The sequence below is a fragment of the Notamacropus eugenii genome, chromosome 3, assembly GCF_028372415.1.
Source record: "Notamacropus eugenii isolate mMacEug1 chromosome 3, mMacEug1.pri_v2, whole genome shotgun sequence".
Lineage (NCBI taxonomy): Eukaryota > Metazoa > Chordata > Mammalia > Diprotodontia > Macropodidae > Notamacropus > Notamacropus eugenii.
The window spans coordinates 86,045,060-86,064,471 of NC_092874.1; the positions used below are offsets into that span (position 1 = coordinate 86,045,060).

The 19,412-nt window shown below is 36.0% G+C and overlaps 1 protein-coding gene across 1 annotated transcript in view; it reads left to right on the plus strand.

Moving 5' to 3' along the window:
- The window catches only part of PTPRN2 (protein tyrosine phosphatase receptor type N2), a 1,540,415-nt gene that overhangs the window by 638,659 nt on the left and 882,344 nt on the right, over window positions 1-19,412 (plus strand). The window lies entirely within an intron of this gene.

Sequence of the window (19,412 nt, forward strand, 5' to 3'; positions counted from 1 at the left end):
TAGAAGATACACATTTGAAGCAGAGAAATACACACACACGTTAAAGGTAAGGGGCTGAAGCAGAATCTATTATGCTTTAGCTAAAGCAAAGTAAACAATCCTGATCTCAGAAAAAGCAAAAGAAAAAATAGATCTAATTAAAATAGTAGATCTAATTAAAATAGTAGATCTAATTAAAAGAAATAAGGAATGTAACTGCACCCTGCTAAAAGACAATGTTGTAATAATTACTAAACATATGTGCACCAAGTGTTACGGTATCCAAATTCTTAGAGGAGAACTTAAGTGAGTTACAGGAAAAAATAAACAGCAAAACTATACTAGTGGATGACCTCAACATTCCCTTCTTAGAACTAGATAAATCTAACAAAAAATAAATATGAAAGAAATTTAAAAATGAATAAAATTCTGGAAAAGTCAGATATAATTGATCTCTGGAAAAAAACTGAATGGTAATAGAAAGAAATATACCTTTTTCTCAGTTGTAAATTGGACCTAAGCAAAAACTGACCATGTATTAGGACATCAAAAACTTCACAACCTAACACAGAAAAGCAGAAATAGTAAATACATCCTTTTTAGATCATAATGCATTAAAAATTGCATTCAGTAATGAACAATGGGAGGAGAGATTAAAAATTAATTGAAATTAAGTAATCTAATCCTAAAAAACAAGTGGTCAAAGAACAAATCATAGAAGTAATAGATAATTTCATTAAAGAAAATGATAACAATGAGACAACATGCAAAAATTTATGGGGTGCAGCAAAAGCAGCACTTAGGGGAAAATTTATATCTCTTATTGCTTGCATCAGTAAAACAGAGGGAAAGTGGGGCAATGAATTGGGCATGCAATTAAAAAAACTAGAAGAAGAACAAATTAAAAATTCTCAATTAAGCACCAAATTGGACATCCTGAAAATCAAAGGAGAGACTAATAAAACTGAAAGCAAGAAAACCATAGAACTAATAAATAAAAATAGAAACTGGTTTTATGAAAAAAACAATAAAATAGATAATTGGGTAATTTGATTTTAGGGTAGAAAGAAGAATATCAAAATACTAGTATTAAAAATGAAAGGGATGACTTTACCACCAATGAAGAGCAAATTAAAACAAGTGTTAGGAGCTATTTTGAACAATTATATGCCAATAAATTTGACAATCTAAACGAAATGGATGAATATCTACAAAAATATACATTACCCAAATTAACAGAAGAAGAAATTAAATATTTAACCCAATCTTAGAATAAGAAATTGAACAAACCACCAGAGGATTTCCTAAGGAAAAATCCTCAGGACTAGATGGATTCACAAGTGAACTCTATGAAATATGTAAAGAAAAATTAATCCCAATACTATATAAACTATTTGGAAAAATAGATGAAGAAGGAGTGCTCCCAAATTTCTTTTATGACACAAATATGGTACTAATATCCCAACCAGGAAGAGCCAAAACAGAGAAAGAAAATTACAGACACTTTCCCAATAGAATCAGGTGTGAAGCAAGGATGTCTATTATCACCTCTATTATTTAATATTGTACTAGAAAAAGTTATTAGCTATAGTAATAAGAAAAGAAAAAAATAAAGGAATTAGAATGGACAATGAGTAAACAAAACTGTCAGTCTTTGCATATGATATGATTTTATACTTAGAAACTCCTTGAGTATCAACTAAAAACTACTTGAAATTATTAACAACTTTAGCAAAGTTGCAGGATACAAAATAAACTCACATAAATCAAAGTCCAGCAGCAAGTGATAGAAAAAGAAATTACATTTAAAATAATGCGGATGATATAAAATACTTGGGAATCTACCTGTCAAGACAAACTCAGGAACAATATGAACACAACTATAAAACACTTTCACACTAATAAAGTCAGATCTAAACAAATTGGAAAAATATCAATTGCTTGTGGGTAAGATGAGCCAATATAATAATAAAAAAAAACCCCATTCTACCTACAATAATACTCAGTGCCGTGCCAAACTATTAAAAATTATTCTATAGAGCTAGAAAAATAATAAAGTTCACATGAAAAAACAAAAGTTCAAGGATATCAAGGGAATCAGTGAAAACAATACAAAAGAAAGGTGTAATTATCAAAACAATCTGGTACTGGCTAAGGAATAGAATTGTGGGTTCTTGGAACAGATTAGCTACAAATTACATTATAGTAAATGACCAAAGTAATCTAGATATGAAAAACTCAAAGATCAAGCTTTTAGAATAAAAACTCATTATTTAACAAAAAGTGCTGAGAAAACTAGAAAACAGTATGGCAGAAGCTAGGTATAGATCAACATCTCCGAACATATACCAACATAAGGTGAAAATGTGTATATGGTTTGCACAAAGAGCTTAATATCACAAGCAAATTAAGAGAGCATAGCATAGTTTGTCAGATTTATGGATAAGGTAAGAATTTAGCACCAAAGAAGATATAAAGAGCATTACAAAATGTTTAATAAATAATTTTGAATATATAAAATTAAAAAATTGTTGGGCAAGCAAAATCAATGCAACCAAAATTTTAAGGAAAGGAGAAAACTTGGGAAAAAATTTACAAGTATCTCTGATAAAGACCTCATTTCTCAAATCTGTAGAGAACTGAACTAAGTTTTTAAAAAATACAAGTCATTCCCCAATTGATAAATGATCAAAGGATATGAACAGGCAGTTTTCAGACAAAGAAACCAAAGCTCTCTATAGTCATATGAAAATAGTGGTCTAAATCACTATTGATCAGAGAAATGCACATTCAAAGAACTCTAAGGTTTCACCTTACACTAATCAGAGTGGCTAATATGATAAAAAAGGAAAACACTGGAAGTTCAAGGGGTTGTGGGCAAACTGGGAAACCAATGCACTATTGATGCAGTTGTGAACTGATCCAATCATTCTGGAGAGCAATTTGAAACTATGCCCAAAGGGTAATGTTTGATCCAGCATACCCTTTGATCCAGCAGTACCAATACTAGGTCTATGTTGCAAAGATATACAACAAAAGGGAGAAGGACCCACTTAACCAAAAAGTTATAGCAATTCTTTTTGTGGTGTCTAAGAATTGGAAATCAAAGAGATGTCCATCAGTTGGGGAATGCTTAAACAAGCTGTGGTATATAATTGTAATGGAATATTATTGTGCTATAAGAAATGACAAGTGAGATGATTTCAGAAAAACCTGAAAAGACTTACATGAAGTGATGCATAGTGAAGTAAACAGAACCAAGAGAACATTGTACATGGTGACAGCAATAGTGTTTAATAAGCAATTGTAAATGACTTAGTTTTTCTCAGCAGTGCAATGATCCAAGACAACCCCAAAAGACTAATGAAACATACTATCTGTTTTCAGAGAAAGAACTGATATTGTTTGAATACTGGCTGAAGTATGCTATTTTTCTGCTTTCATTTTTTTCTTTCAATCAAGTCTTCTTGTACAGAATGACTAATGTGTAAACGTTTTATGTAATCACATATGTATAACCTAGATCTGATTGCTTACCATCTAAGGGAGGGAGAAATAGAATTTGGAACTCAAAATTTTAAATAAAAAAGTGTTAAAAATTAAAAAAAATAATTATAGGATGAAGGGGCATGAAGGTCTGGCAGTCCACATTTATATTCTTTTAATCCTATAACTCTAAGGAATAGTTGCTTTGATGAAATCACAGATCAATCAATCAACCAGTGAATCAAAAGACATTCATCAAGTGCCTACTATGTACTATGCATTGTGCTAGGCACTAGGAAGACAAAGGCAGAAATCACACAGGCCCTCTCCCTAAGAAGCTTATAGTTTGTTTGAAGCATTTCAAGAATTGTAGTTTTCATCTTTATTTTTCTCTTTTTTCTGAACTAAAAAGACAACAAATAAAATGAGCATTTCCACATGTAAAAGGACATATAAAATATTTTTGCTCAAAATATTTTAATATATCTTATTTTCCCAATGACATGTTCAAACAATTTTTCAACATTTTTTCAAGTTTTGAGTTTCAAATTCTACTTTCCCACTCCCACCCCCAGATGGTAAACAGTCCAATACATGTTATACACATACAATCATACAAATCATTTCTGTTAGTAATTTTGTACAAGAAGACTTGAATTTTTTTTAAAAGAGTAAAAGAAAGTGAAAAACATCACACTTTAGTCTGTATTTAGACAGTCTCAGTTCTTTCTCTGGAGGTGGATGGCATAATGCAACATTAATCTGTTGGAATTGTCTTGGATCATTGTATTGCTGAGAATAGATAAGTCATTCACAGTTCTTCATCTATAATATTGCTGTTACCGTGTACAACATTGTCCTGATTCTGTTCATTTCACTTTCCATCAGTTCATGTAAGTCATTCCAAGTTTTCTGAAGTCATCCTGCTTGTCATTTCTTGTAGCATAATAATATTTCATCACAATCATACACCACATCTTGTTTAGCCATTCCCCAATTGACGGGCATCCCCTCCATTTCCAATTCTTTGCCACAACAAAAAGAGCTGCTATAAATATTGTTGTACAAATAGGTCCTTACCCTTTCTTTCTGATGTGTTTGGGATATTAACCTAGCAGACATACATTCTCTTTTCATCCTTTCAGGTACCTTGTGAATTAGGAAGGGCAGGTATTATGACCACTGTACCAAGGGGAAAATTGAGGTTCAGAAAGATCACTTTCACTTGCCTAATCTTACATAATAAGAAAGCACAGCATTCAGGATGTGAATGGCCAATGTTCTTTCTCCTTCTGCTCCTTGCTTTCGTGATATCACAGTGTCTCTGAATTAATGTCTTTCGAGGTAACAATGTTTGGAACCTTTAAGAGGATTTGGCTATTTGTGGGGAAGATGTCACTGCTGAGATGCTGCCTCTGGTGTTCCTGATGTGATAGAAGGAACACTGGTTTCACCACTGTCACTTAGTGACTGTGTAACCTTAAATAAACCTCTCTGGGCTTCAGTTTCCTTATCTGCAGAACAAGGGGGTGAACTTCTGAGATCTCTTAAAGTTTTAGATATATGATTCTATTACCTAATGGTTTTCTATCCCTGTCAACATCCTTGGAGGTAGATAGATGGCACCATGGATAGAGTACTGGAACCAGAATCCAGACCTGAGTTCAAATCTGGCCTCAGACACTTACTAGCTGTTTGACCCTGGACAGGTCACTTAACCCTATTTGCCTCAATTTCCTCATCTGTAAAATTCACTGGAGAAGTAAATGGCAAACCATTCAAGTATTTTTGCCAAGATAACCCCAAATGGCATCAGGAAGAGTCAGACACAACTGAAAAACAACTAAGCAACAGTATCTTTATCCCCTGAAATAATAGGTTTATTTTTTTTAAGTAAGAAAGGAAAAAAGGTCTTATGTATCTTCCCTTTTAAATTCCTACTGTGGGGTCCATTTTTTGGGAGTTATTGATTAGACATCATCAGATATGATCTTTGCTCAGTTCTACTAAGGGGAAAGCCTTCGTGAATGGATGTGACAAGGATCTGATTTCTCTTGCCTGGAAAAAGCTTAAGCTGGAGGGAAGGTCTCCCAGCTTGGCTATCGGGTGGTTAATTGTTGCCACAATATCCATTTTCAAGAACATATTCCATTTTCAAGAACTATTCCAAGTTCCAAAGATCTGTATAACATCTCCCTACAATGCAGTTATGGATTCTTGAAATTAGATGTTCTCTCTTGTACTAGAGAAATACCTCATGCAGGTTCTTCACAAGTGAATGTGGCCAGAGATGTCATTTGGGCTGTTTTGGCCACACTAAATAGCTTGGATTCTATTTGGCTTCTTTTCTACTTTCTTTCTTCCCTTGGCTGATGAAATTCCTCAGCTACAAGTTTGAGTTTTACATGCTGCTGACTTTTCTGGGGTGCAAAGCAATTACCAGTGGATGCTTTTATAAATCATCCCCTTCTAATTCCTCTGTCATCGAAAATCTAAATCCACTATAGACAATCTGGGGAGTATTCTGAATTTATTCTCCTAGGAGGTCTTAGCACTGATTACTTGATAAAAGAAGCCGTGGGGAATAAAATCACTACACTTTTTAAATCAGGCCAACTAACTCAAAGCTGTGGCACCCTAATTGAACTGTTATTGATCACTAAATCAAAATGTTAGTAAGGCATCTGAACTGCTGATGGTAGCAAACAGTTTCCTTTGGCTATAGAGTACAGACCTTTTATTGTTGCTTGAAAATCCTGTGGCCCCTAAATTGTATTACATAATAAAGTTTGAATGCTCTCCTCATACTACACCATTTCAATATTTTGAAATCTAAACATCTCCATTTAGCATTTCAACAGCATTTGACTTTGAAAAGTTCTTCATGAGAATTTCTTTTCTTTTTCTTCTTCAGATCTACTTGAACATGACCCCTCTCTCCTCTTAATGTTTACTGTACCTCTCTGGGCCTCCTTTCATCATCAGGAAGATGAGAGTGTGGAAATAAATCATCTTTAAGGTTACTTCCAGCTCTAAAGTTCTAGAATACCACCTAAGGTCAATGTGTTTTAATCTTTCGAGAAGGAAAGGAAACTGAGGCATAGGGAGGCTGACTGTTTTGTCTAAAGCTTAGTAGTGGAAATAGAATCCCTAATCCCAGTGTTTCCTAATTGTTCTTTTGTAGTGGTCCCTGGCTTTATGTTTTAGGGTGTAGGCTCAAAGGTACTTTATCTTACATGAAAGAAACTGTTTTTACAATAGTGGAAATGAAAAGAACACCCACCACAAAGCAAACAAAATTGAATGTTGTGAAATAAGAATGACCAAGCTTGGCTCCACAGAATAGATAAATGAATATATTTCCTCCAACTCTTTAGAAGAGATAGGGGTCTGCAGGTGTAGACATATTCTGACATATTGGTTGGCGTTGCTATTCTTTTCACCCTCTTTTTCTTCCATTTTTAAATATCTTTTTTACTCTTTGTTATAAATGATGGTTCTCTGGAAGTGGATAGCAGTAAGAATACAGAGAAAATGTAGGGGACATAAAAACAAAATGTAACAAAAATCTATTTTTTAAAAATAAAAGGAAGCATTTATGTTCCACAATAGTGTCTTCTGATTCGGGGTAGAGTCAGGGCTAGTTTAATATCAAGTTGATTTAGACCTTGAGAGGTTTGAAGGCTAGTTAAAGCATCAAGGGCAATTGTGGAAATTATAACACATCTGGAGGACTGGATCTTTAGGAATCAATACAAAAGACTTCAGTTCTAATCATTATTAGTGCTAGTTATAGTCTATCCCAATTCTTCAGTGTACTTGTGATATCACAAGTCAGTCTGGAGATGATGACAACTTCTATTAAGATAGATCCTTAAGTTTTAAGGTAGTCTGAATAAAAGAATCTTATCACATGGTGGATTTGGCTACCAATTTGAAGAAGGCAGCCTTATAGACAGAATTGAGGAGTGAGGTCCAGCCTTCCTATTTGATAGCAGACTATCTAAATTTTTCTGACACAGTAAATAATGGAGATAATTAATTCTGCGAACTGGCTTTGCATTTTGTAGAACTTGAAGAGGATGTTAACACTTTTCAGAACTGCCAAGTCTGATGTAGGGGAGTTGAGACAATGGTGCCATTTTTATCATTACCACCTAGGCTCTGGTTTTTCCACAAAAGTATAAAATGTGCATTCCTATGCATATGACATATGACTTTGAACTATAATATGAGATGACAGACACTATTTTTCTGTTAGAGATATTGGGCAAGAACTCTACACACTTGAAAACCTTTAAAAATAATCAAATTGACTCTGGCAGTGATTAAACTGGGCTTAATAGTTCATGTGAGTTCCCCAAGATTTTACTCAGAAAATAATAAAGTATCTACAATGTACAAATCACAGTGCTCAGCATTGTACACTACACAAAAATGTAAGATTATGTCTGTTTTCTCTGATGATACAAACTAGTTGGAGAGAGAATATAAACATGTGATATCATATAATGAGATAATTCAATGTGATTCAAAAGATGTTACATGATAGCAGAGACAATAAGTATCTTTGGAGTTGAAGGAGAAGGGGAATAACTGTGGAATGGGGAAATTATAAGAAAGTGGGAAGACTTGAACTGGTTCTTTTTTTTTTTTTTTTTTTTTACTTTCCTATTGAGTATATTTTCACTATAGTCATGCTATGTAGTCAGACTAAGATAAATGAAAGAAATCGTATAACAAATCAGAACATGATACACAAACACATACACATACACAAACATGATCTGCTACAATATATGAGTGACTTCCATATTTCTCTCTCTGAGTGTGGCAGGCATTTTGCCTTGAGATCCTCCATTGGGATTTTTTTTTTTTTTTTGGTAAGAAGTTCTTGTGTTATTACATAAATCTAAGTCTACCAGAAAAAACTCTCACACACTGTGGTTGTTGCTGTGCATAAAGTTCTCCTGGTTCTGCTCCTTTCACTCAGCATCAGGTCATATAAGTCCCCCCAGGCCTCTCTGAAGTCTTCTTGTTGATCATTTCTTATGGCACAATAGTACTCCATTACATTCATATACCATAATTTATTCAGCCATTCCCCAATTGATGGACATCCCCTCGACTTCCAGTTTTTGGCAACTACATAGAGTGCTGCTATAAATATTTTTGTACATGTGGGACCCTTTCCCATTTTTATGATCTCTTGGGGATATAGTCCTAGTAGCGATATTGCTGGGTCAAAGGGTATGCACATTTTTGTAGCCCTTTGGGCATAGTTCCAAATTGCTCTCCAGAATGGTTGGATGCGCTCGCAGCTCCACCAACAATGAATTAGTGTTCCAACTTTCCTACATCCTCTCCAGCATTTATCATTTTCTTGTTCTGTCATGTTTGCCAATCTTATAGGTGTGATGTGGTACCTCAGAGTTGTTTTGATTTGCATCTCTCTAACCAATAGTGATTTAGAGCATTTTTTCATATGATTATAGATAGCGTTAACCTCTTCCTCTGAAAATTGCCTGTTCATATCCTTTGACCATTTATCAATTGGGGAATGACTTGTATGATTATACATTTGGATCAGTTCTCTATATATTCTAGAAATGAGGCCTTTATCCCCGAGCTTAGCTGTAAAAATTCTTTCCCAATTTACTACATCCCTCCGGATTTTGGTTGCATTGGGTTTGGTTGTGCAAAAACTTCTCAGTTTAATGTAATCAAAGTTATCCATTTTGCATTTCATAATGCATTCTATCTCTCCTTTAGTAAAGAATTCTTCCCTTCTCCATAGATCTGACAAATACACTATTCCTTGCTTCTCCAGTTTATTCATGGTATCAATCTTTATACCTAAATCATGTACCCATTTGGACTTTATTCTTGTGTACGGTGTCAGGTATGGGTCTATGCCTAATTTCTGCCACACTGTTATCCAGTTTTCCCAGCAATTTTTGTCAAACAATTGAACTGGTTCTTGAAAAAAATAAAGGTATAAAAGAGAGAGAGGAGAGGTGTTCTAAGTAATAGTAAAAGCAAAAGCAAAAACACAGAGGTAAGAAAAGTCAAGGTGTATTTAGGGATCGGTGAGTTAAACTCATTGACTAGAATAAAAAACTCTACAAGAGTTTTGGAGATGTTTAAGCAGAGAAGTGGAGCCAACAGTTTTTAGGCTTTGAAAACCTTGATTAGGAATTTGAACTTAATTTTTTAGATATTAGGAAGCCATTTGGGGGTTCTGAACATGATCAAAGGTGTGTTTGAGAAAGGCAATTAATTTTAATCTTAACCCATAATGACTATGTCATGAAATAAGTCCTTGCCCCATTGTAGGATCTTAAAATTTTATCATTTCAAAAAGAAGTTAGAGGTCATCTACTCTGATATTTTGTAGGAATCCCTTCTATATCACCCTCAACAAATGTCCATCCTTCTTTTGCTAAATAACCTCCAGTTGGCAGTGAACTTGCTACTTTATGAAACAGCACCTTTGAAAAATAATCTACTTGTTAGAATCCCTTTCTAATCCTGAGTCATCATCTAGCTCTCTGTAACTTCCATTCCTTGGACTCAAACAGACTGAATCTAATTCTTATCTCACATGACTACTCTTCAAATACTTGGAGTCATCAACATTGCTCTGCTCCCACCCTGTGTTCTCTCTTCCAGGGTAATATACCCTGTTTCTTAAATTGATTCTCTTATTACTTGGCTTCTGTACACTTTACATCCTGATCATATTCTTCCAAAGCTTTGATAATTTCACTCAAAAATGTGATATATAGGAAAGAGCATAGTGTTCCATGCTTATTTCTTCAGTTTACTTCACTGTTTTAATTCTTGGAGGATCTGACACCTTGTCTATGTGAGTACTTTTTTCACTTCCATACATCTCAACCTGGAGATAACTTAGTGGTTAGGCTTTGAGAGGTACTGTACACAAAATAATCCATCACCATAAAGTCAACCTAGGAATGAGCCTCTCTCAATTTAGGTCAACTGTCCCTCAGATAATAGAGATAAATTTGTCCATCACTAGACTCACATCCAAAGCCTTTTCAAGTGGATAGGATATGCCAAAGTTTGATCTTTGTTGACATAGCCTTCAAGAATGTAGGGTCATCTCTATGACTCAGTGAGGCAGAGAGGAAGAGGACTTTTGTTCTGGGTGCTTTGGGAGTAGGTCTGGACCCACTGCTTTCATCAACATGTGTATGTTCGTCCTTCATTGCCAAAGAAGACCATGCCGTCAGAGAAATGATGACATGACTTGCATTTGACTTTGTTTTGAGTGAGGGAGGGCTGTGCAGGTCACCAGCCTCACTTCTCCTCCAGAGTCATCTGAATGCAGTGACCAGATATTCATCAGCATGACTGGATATGACCCAGGATGAGGCAATTGGGGTCATGACTTGCCCTAGGTCACACAGTTAGTGAATGTCAAGTGTCTGAGGTGAGATTTGAACTCAGGTCCTCCTGATTCCAGCACTCGTGCTCTACCTACTGCACTACCTAGCTGTTCCTTTTATCAACATAGGGAATTCGTGGCATAGAAACCCTTTTCACCAATATAGATAGGCAATTCTTTTGTAGCTTACAGTTTCAGAGAAATGCCTAGGGACATGGAGGAATAAAGTTACTTGTCCAGGGCCACAGAACTAGCATGACTCAGAGAGGAGAATTGAATGCCATCCTTTCTGATTTCAAGGCTAGACCTCTATTCACCATGACACTATGCTTTTGTATACTTTTCGCAGTGAAGCTTGCGTTGCAAGATTTCTTTGACAGACTGGACTGTTGATACCTACTGAGATTACAACAAGCTAAAACATCCATGTCTTTTTCACATTGCATGTTTCTGCCATGTTTTCCTCACTGCCAATGACAATATAATGGATTAAACCCTATTTATCTGTACTTGAGTATGTTGGCCACTTGAGGAATGCACACTGAAATGAACTTCCAGTGTTAAAAATCTTCACATCTAATAGACGTTGAACATAACTTAAAACTCTTCTCCTAGTCATTCCCAGGGTCCTGCAAGGTAATTATTGTTCTGTGGAAATCTTCCCAAGCTAAGATGTACAAGTTGTATTTAGTATAGACTTATGGACTGAGGTCTGAAGTCATTTGTCAGCTTGCACTGAGAAAAGTTTACTTAAAGGACAAATTCTATTACAAAAATGCTGTTACAACATTTCTGTATAACAACAAAAAAAAGATTTCTCAACTTCAACCATTATTTTTCTTTGTATCCTAAGCTGCCCAATTTCAATGTAATTTAGGCATCTCCTTAGAATTTGGCTGTATTGACTGTATAGGTTAAATCTTAGTGTGGTAAAGTTTTTTTTAAATCAGCAATACAAATGTGAAATCTGTTACAAATAATACCCAAGAAATAAACTGACCAAGGGTAAACTAATAAATTATCATTATTAACAATAATATCATCATCATCAACACCATTAGTAATAATGACTCCTCTTTCTTCTTCTCCTTCTTCTCTTTCTCCTTCCTCTTCCTCTCCTCCTCCTTCTCCTCCTTCTCCTCCTCCTCCTCTTCCTACTTCTTCTTCTCCTCCTCTTCCTCGTTCTTCTCCTTCTCCTCCTTCTCCTTCTTCTTGTTCTTCTTCTTCTCCTTATCCTTGTTCTTGTTGTTGTTGTTTGTTTGTTTGTTTGTTGTTGTTGTTTTTGTTGTTGTTGTTGTTGTTGTTGTTGTTCTTCTTCTTCTTCTTCTTCTTCTTCTCTTTCTTATTGGGATAGGGATTAGACATGTAATTTCATTAAAATGGGGAACTTCCCAGAAAGGAAATATCTTCAATCAGTGCAGGTCATGACCTTCTCTGCAACTTATTGTTTGAGATAGGACCCCATAGACAGAATGCTTCAAAGAGGTAACTTAGATTTGGATCTTCCTAGATTCAAGTCTCATTCTCTCTCCACCATGCCATGATGCTTACATTTGAATTGTGCTTTAAGATTTGAATCCTCTCATTTGATCTTCATAATAACTCTTTAAGGTGAGTTATCATTATTCCAGTAATACAGATAAAGAAACTAATACTCAGAGAGGGTATGACCTAGACCAGGGTCACAAAGTTTATAAGAGTCTGACATAGGATTTGAAGTTTAATTTTTCTGACTTTAATTTATTTGCTCTATCCATTATACCCTAATGTTTTGATGAACCTTCTAGGTAATATATTTTCTAAGAGGCTAACCTTGTGGCACCAACTCCAAACCCATCCCAGCAAAAGCACTAGTGATCAAATCTCCAAGTGATGTTGAGACATGAATGTGCTAGTGATAAGCAGGCTTGATGAGCACTTGTCTAGGGGGGTTGTGGAAGAGATCTCTGTTCAGGTATGGATTGGACCAGATGAGCTCTTATCAATTTATTCCAGTCTTAAGATTTCATGATCTCACAGCCTTCTTTCTTTAGCATTAATTCCTTATGTGCCAGAGAATCAATGATCAAGCAGCAACATTACAACCTGAATTCACCACTGATGAGTCTGGGCTGGTCCCCGGTCAAACTAAACTCACTGAAATCTAGTTTTACTTTGTTAAAGGAATTGACAACAGCAGGACACACAAACAGCTGACTGCTGCCTGGTAAACTTATGTAAAGCAAACAGAAGAGACTCTGTAAGGATCTAAGAAGACAAGCCTCTGAGTTCAAGCTGTGAGATAGCTAAGAAAGGGAAGAATATCAGAAAGGAAATTTGACCTGTGGCAATCAGAGATGGAGCAAAGGAAAGAGAGACAGTTTAAGGAATGTGGAACCTGGGAATCCTTCTTCCACATCCTAGCTCTCTCACATACTAGCTACATGTACTTTGGCAAGAGATTTAATCTCTTGGGATTAATAAGGACATTTGAAGGAGGAAAAGGTTTGAGAGGAAAGGAAATGAGTTTGGTGTTGAATATATTGAGTATAAGATTCCTATAGGAGACCCAGCAACTGTCCCTCAGGCAGCTGAATTGTCTATATTTGAGGATCATAAAGATGAAAGTTGAATCCATGGAAGCTGATGAGATCAATGAAAAGAGAAAGCTCAGGTAAAGGGCCTGATGAATACCTATGCTAGGTATGTGAGAGATGATTCATGCCTGGGCAATGGAGACTGAGAAAGACAAGAAAGAGAAGAATCACGAGAGGCCACTGCCATGAAAACCAAGAGAAGAGAGGCTAAGCCAGAAGTGAGAGTAGTCAGCAGTGTCAAACATCACACTGAGGTTAAGGAGAATGAAGAGTGAGAAAAGGCCATCAGATTAGCTGAGATATTGCTGGTAACTTTGGAAAAAGCAGCTTCAGTTGATTGGTGGAATTTCATGTCAAAACATGATCAACAGAGATATGAGTAGAAGGTAAAGGAGAGAAGGCAGTAAATGAGGATGCATCTAGGCATTTGAACATGAAGAGGTGATAGAGCCTGCTGAAAAAGTTGGGATTTTTCACATTCTTAGACAAAGCTGAGCACAAGTATAGGCAATGGAATAGAATTAGCAGTAGACTGGCAATGTTAAAGTTGAGAAAAAGGGAAATAAGCTGCCAGAAAAGAATGGAGGGGATAGGATTGAGAGGGCAGAGGTAGAGAAAAGAAATGAGTTTGGTAAAAAGAAAGTTATCTCCTCCTTGAACTTAGGAGTAAAGGGAAAGAGAATGACTAAAGATCTTAAAAATAGAACCATTTTGATATCAAGAAAAATTTCTGTCCATAATAAACAATTTGATATATACACAATTTTATCCTCTATAAGGGTCTGTAGCAATGTCTCATTATGATAGGGAGGTGACCTGGGGTCCTCAAAGGCTATGCGAAGGGAGCATAAACTCTGGCCCTTTCTACCATTCTTGAAAGGGTCCATATACGATGTAGATAGCATGCCACACCCGCACCCCAAAGATCACTCTGTCTATATATGGAGTGACTTATCAGTATTAGGCTGTCCCCTTGGCAATGAGTCATGTGACCTTAGCAATCTATAAAGCAAAGAAAAGTACAAAAAAGCCCTTAGTCCTTGGTGTCTGTTATTGGCTTCTGGAGTGTGACAAAAAAAGGGAAAGTGAGAGCATGTTAAAAATCATACCGTTCATTAGAGTGTCACTAAACAGTAACTTTGCTGGTAGTGTTATAAATGGGAGATCATCATTCGGCAGTTTACTGGACATGCTATGAGAGAAAATTAATCCTATCATAAATAAAGTGGTCTTACCATAAATGGAAAGAGAAGACAAAGGTAGGTTGTAATTCTATGGAAGTATGTATCAGTTTCCCCTAAAATATATAAATAAAGGAGTTGGACCAGTTGGTTTCATTTTGTGTTCAAGGGCAGCAAGAAACCTCTTCATAGGACACAGCCATCTCATGTTGTAGTATTCATGAGAAGTATTTCCAAAATTCCCGTGAGGATGATGATGAAGATGGCGGTGGTAGTGGTGGTGGTGGTAACTAGCATTTCTATAATGCTTACTATATGCCAGGTACTATGCTAAGTACTTAACAATTATTATCTCATTTGATCCTCACAAAAACACTGGAATGTAGGTGATATTATTATCCTGATTTTTGGATGAGTAAACTGAGTCAAACAAAGGGTAAATGACTTTCCAACAGTCAGCAGCTTATTTAGTAGCATAAGTTATAGAGAGTGAATGATCAGAGAAAGGCTGTGAAGAACTGGTTAAGATCTAATTCAATTGAATTTGTTAGAAAGAAATTAAGTTGCTTTAATTTTTTGGAATCGTGCTCAAAAGGAAGAAACAAGAGAGGATTAAGGCTTGTAGATAGACTATACAGAAGGCTCAAGCCAAAATCAATCAGTAGGTCAAGCAGCATTTAAATACTTATTTAATATATGTGTGTATGTGCACACACACATATATGTATATATATACATACATGCCTTATATGTGTGTATAATACACATATACCTCAATTATATTACATATGTATAGACATATCACATATGTGCATACCTACATATATCTTATTATATTATATATCATTATATAATATATTATTATATATATCATTATATAATGATATTATATTATTATGATAGGATCCTGACAATGCTCTGTCTTACAGAACTTCATAGTTTTTCATCTCTTTGGATTCTATTAACACCATGAAATCTTTTTCTGGAATTTAGTCTTAACATGAAAGCTCTATATTTCTTCTGTGATACTATCAGAGTGTAAACCAGTGTATGGTATATGTGTTCCTCTCCATGAGAATAAAACTCTTGTCAAAACAGCACCAGATCCAGTAAAAGCAAACCCTCCCTGCCCTCCTTTCTCTCCTTCACAGCTCATGTATGTCACTTTCATTGTGAAGGCTGAGAGAAGGAAAGAGAGAGAGAGGGAGAGGGGGAGAGGGGGAGAGGGGGAGAGGGGGAGAGAGAGAGAGAGAGAGAGAGAGAGAGAGAGAGAGAGAGAGAGAGAGAGAGAGAGAGAGAGAGAGAGAGAGAGAGAGAGAATGAATCTGTATACAGCAAAGTAAAAGCAGCATGATTTTTAAGGACTGAGATCTGCAATATGACATTGAAGTCACATTGTCCATAGAGGAAGGTTTGGGCTTCCTAAGACTCCCCTCTGTGCTCTCAAGTCTTGCACCAATTTGATAGTTTTGTCGATATTGTCTCATTAGGAAGTGTGGGGACAGTCCAGTAGGGGCATGCTTTGTCATGCCAGCAATAGGCATCTCCTGAATTAAGTGTGCTTGCAAACTGCCTGAGGACTTTCAGTCTGACAGACCAGAATGTTTGATCATGCTCCAAGCCGATCGGGGGAGAGAAGTCCAAATTTTGGTTGCTAGTTTCTTTTGACACCTTTGTACAAGCTATGTGGTAGCGAAGGGAGGAAGGTGCCAATACCAATGACTTGTATTCATTTGTAACTAAGACTAATTAAAGTTCTTACTATGAACTGACTTCTTGAGCATTTCTTTTAGAGGGAATTAATAGTTAATTTCCTAATCATGGAATGAGAAAAGTGGATTGCTAAGAGATGGTATATTTCTGAGAGAGAAAATAATCTTATTTTAGTCTCTTATTGCCCCAACCTTGCCCTGAAAATCCAAGTAAGGGAGAAAACTGATAGTGATCCTACATCTGCTTTTCTTATATGAGACTGCTATGGAAAGCTAACTGGATTTCATGTGTATTCAGTTGAATATACATCAGCTCATTCTGTAAGTATATGCTGCTTTAACGACAACACTCAGTAGATTTGGAGGCAGTTTCTAGAGGGAGACTACTCTAGTGTAGCATATTATGACAGATGTATTCAAAAGCTTTATGCAATTTAAAGATAAACTTTATGCAGAGCACCCAAACCAAATGTCTCTAAGATATAGTTTGAAGGGTTCATATCATAAAAAGAGATGCCAACCAAAAGTTAGAAACTGGTAAGAAAACATTTTTGAAAATTTCTTATATTTGAACGTGATTCAAGTACATTAAAAAGAAAACACTTTAACATCATCCTTAAGAAATTGTTAGCCAAAAAATAGGTACTGGTATTCCAAAGTTGTGGCATTTTGAACATCAGTAAACTCAAAGGCAGGCCACATTATCTGAAAAAGGAGCTAAAAGGAAACACAGGAAAAAGCAAAAATGGTTCCTCTTTCCCTCTGACTATGGATCCTTTGTTCATTGAAAGAGAAGATAATGGGAGAAAGGGGATGGTGGTTCCTGAGGATAGAGACTGCATTACCTTTCTTTGCATTCCCACTGTTTAGCACAGTGCCTGGCATGTAGTAGAATTTTTTTTTTATTGAGTAACTTTTTTGACTGAATATAAAGGAAAGGAAAATAAAGAGTGGTAAAGAAAGGTTGAGTGATATTTGATTTAAAATGTGAGGGGAGGAGATTGTATGGTCATTAAAGTAGGAATCAGAATGTTACTCTACTAAATTATGCCTCAAAGCCTCTGAAGTAATGACGTGACCCATATTTGGAGTTATTGTGTGAATGTAACTTTGGGAAACAAGTTCAGTGGCTATGATGTTCTACTAGGGGCAGCGTATCCCTTAAAATTGAAAAAGACCTTTGAGGTCATCTAGACCAAACTCCTCATTTTACAGTTGAAAATGCTGAACCTCAGAGATGTGAAATTAATAAACATTGATTGATTAGTGAAGACCACATGGGTAGCATCAATGGAGCATTGTAGCCCTTCAAAAATTCTTTCTTTTTTCACTTCAGTTGGCTCCTAAAAGCAAGCTCCATATAAATTATTTAGCCCAGTTTATTGCTGTATGGATTTCATTTTACCTTGTTCTTTTAAATGAACTGTTTTAAGTGTGGTTTTGCCCACCCAGTATAAACTCTTCAGCTCTGCCTGCCAGGCTTTAACATACTCTCAGGGAAGAAAGGAATAGCATAGGCACTTTAATGAGATCTTTTTTGCTTTGGATCCCAAGCTGCCAGGGCAGTGACCTGACTAGGTGCTCAGAGACTGTCCCTTCTCAATGTAAGTTCAGGTCTGAGCTGAAGATTGACACTTGTATCCAATTTGTTGGAAATTGCTTGAGGGTTTATTTTGTTGTGGTAACATTTTAGATTTTTCTCTTTCTAATGAATCTTACCTTCCTTTTATTTATTTATTTTGCAACCAAAGCAGTTGAATGAGCCAGTTTTAGGAAGTATTTAAATACATTGCAGAGCAGCCAAAACCACAGAGTCTGAGAATTTGAAGGCATATTAGCAACCATTCAATCCTTTCCTTTGACAAATGAGGAAACAGAAACTCAGAGAGGTTAAATAGATTGCCCATGAAATAGAGCACAGTTCTCCTGATACCTCCTTTTCACCATAATACAGAGTATCATCACATTTTCTAATTTTTTCAAAGATCATCTAGGCCTAACTTTCACAAAAACTCTTTGACAGGATCACCGACAAGTGCATATCCAACCTCTTTTTGGACCACACTGTTATTTTAGTAAGATCCATTTTTTACATATAGTTTTTAATAAAATCCAACACTGAACTGAATCTAAATCCTTTGTAAATTTCAAGTCTTGGAGTTAAACTAAGCAGAAACAAGGCTTCCTTTCATAATGATCACTCTTATCCAAAACATTTTCACACATATACTCAACCCAGAAGTAATAGGAACGACATGTCTGTAGCTTTAAGGGTTACAAAGCTCTTTCCTTACATGCCCATGAAGATGGTAATGTATATTTTTTTGAAGAGAAAGGGTGATTCCAGTCCTATGATTTCCCAGGGTGCCTGGAGATGCCTTCCACCAGTGCACATCAGTGACTCATCTGTTAGCTATGGAATCCAGGAACTGGTTAGGACACTGAAAGATTGAATGATCTGCCATTTGGCTGTGAATATATGTCAGGACTAGGATGTGAGTACCAGATTTCCCTGCAGTTTAATAATTTTGCCACCTCTTTATGGATAGGAAAATGGAGGCTCACAAAGATTTAATGAATTGTCCATAGTCATACAGCTACTAAGTGCTGGAGAAAGGACTTGAACCTAGCTCTTATGACTAAATCCAGCCCTCTTTCTACCCCCTACAGTGTGAGAACAAATGGAATGTATAAATCAATTTTGAGGGTTTCTTCTTCTTCTTGTTGTTTTTATTTCATAAATTCATGGTTGATCATAAAGCACCTAGGGGGTACAGAGTGATTGGAATGCTGGATTTGGAGTCAGGAAAACCTAATTTTGAATCCTGCCTCGGACACTTCATAACTGAGTAAGTCATTTGCCTCTCTCAGCCTCAGTTTCTTCATCTATAAAAGGAAAATAATGATAGCACCTACCCACTACTAAAAACCAAGCCTACAACGACAGCATTGTTGTGAGGATCAATGAGACACTATATACAAAGTGCTCTGTCAATTTTAAAGCGCTGTAGAAATGCTAGTTGTAGATGTTAATTTATTCATATCAGCACTATTAATGGCATGTTAA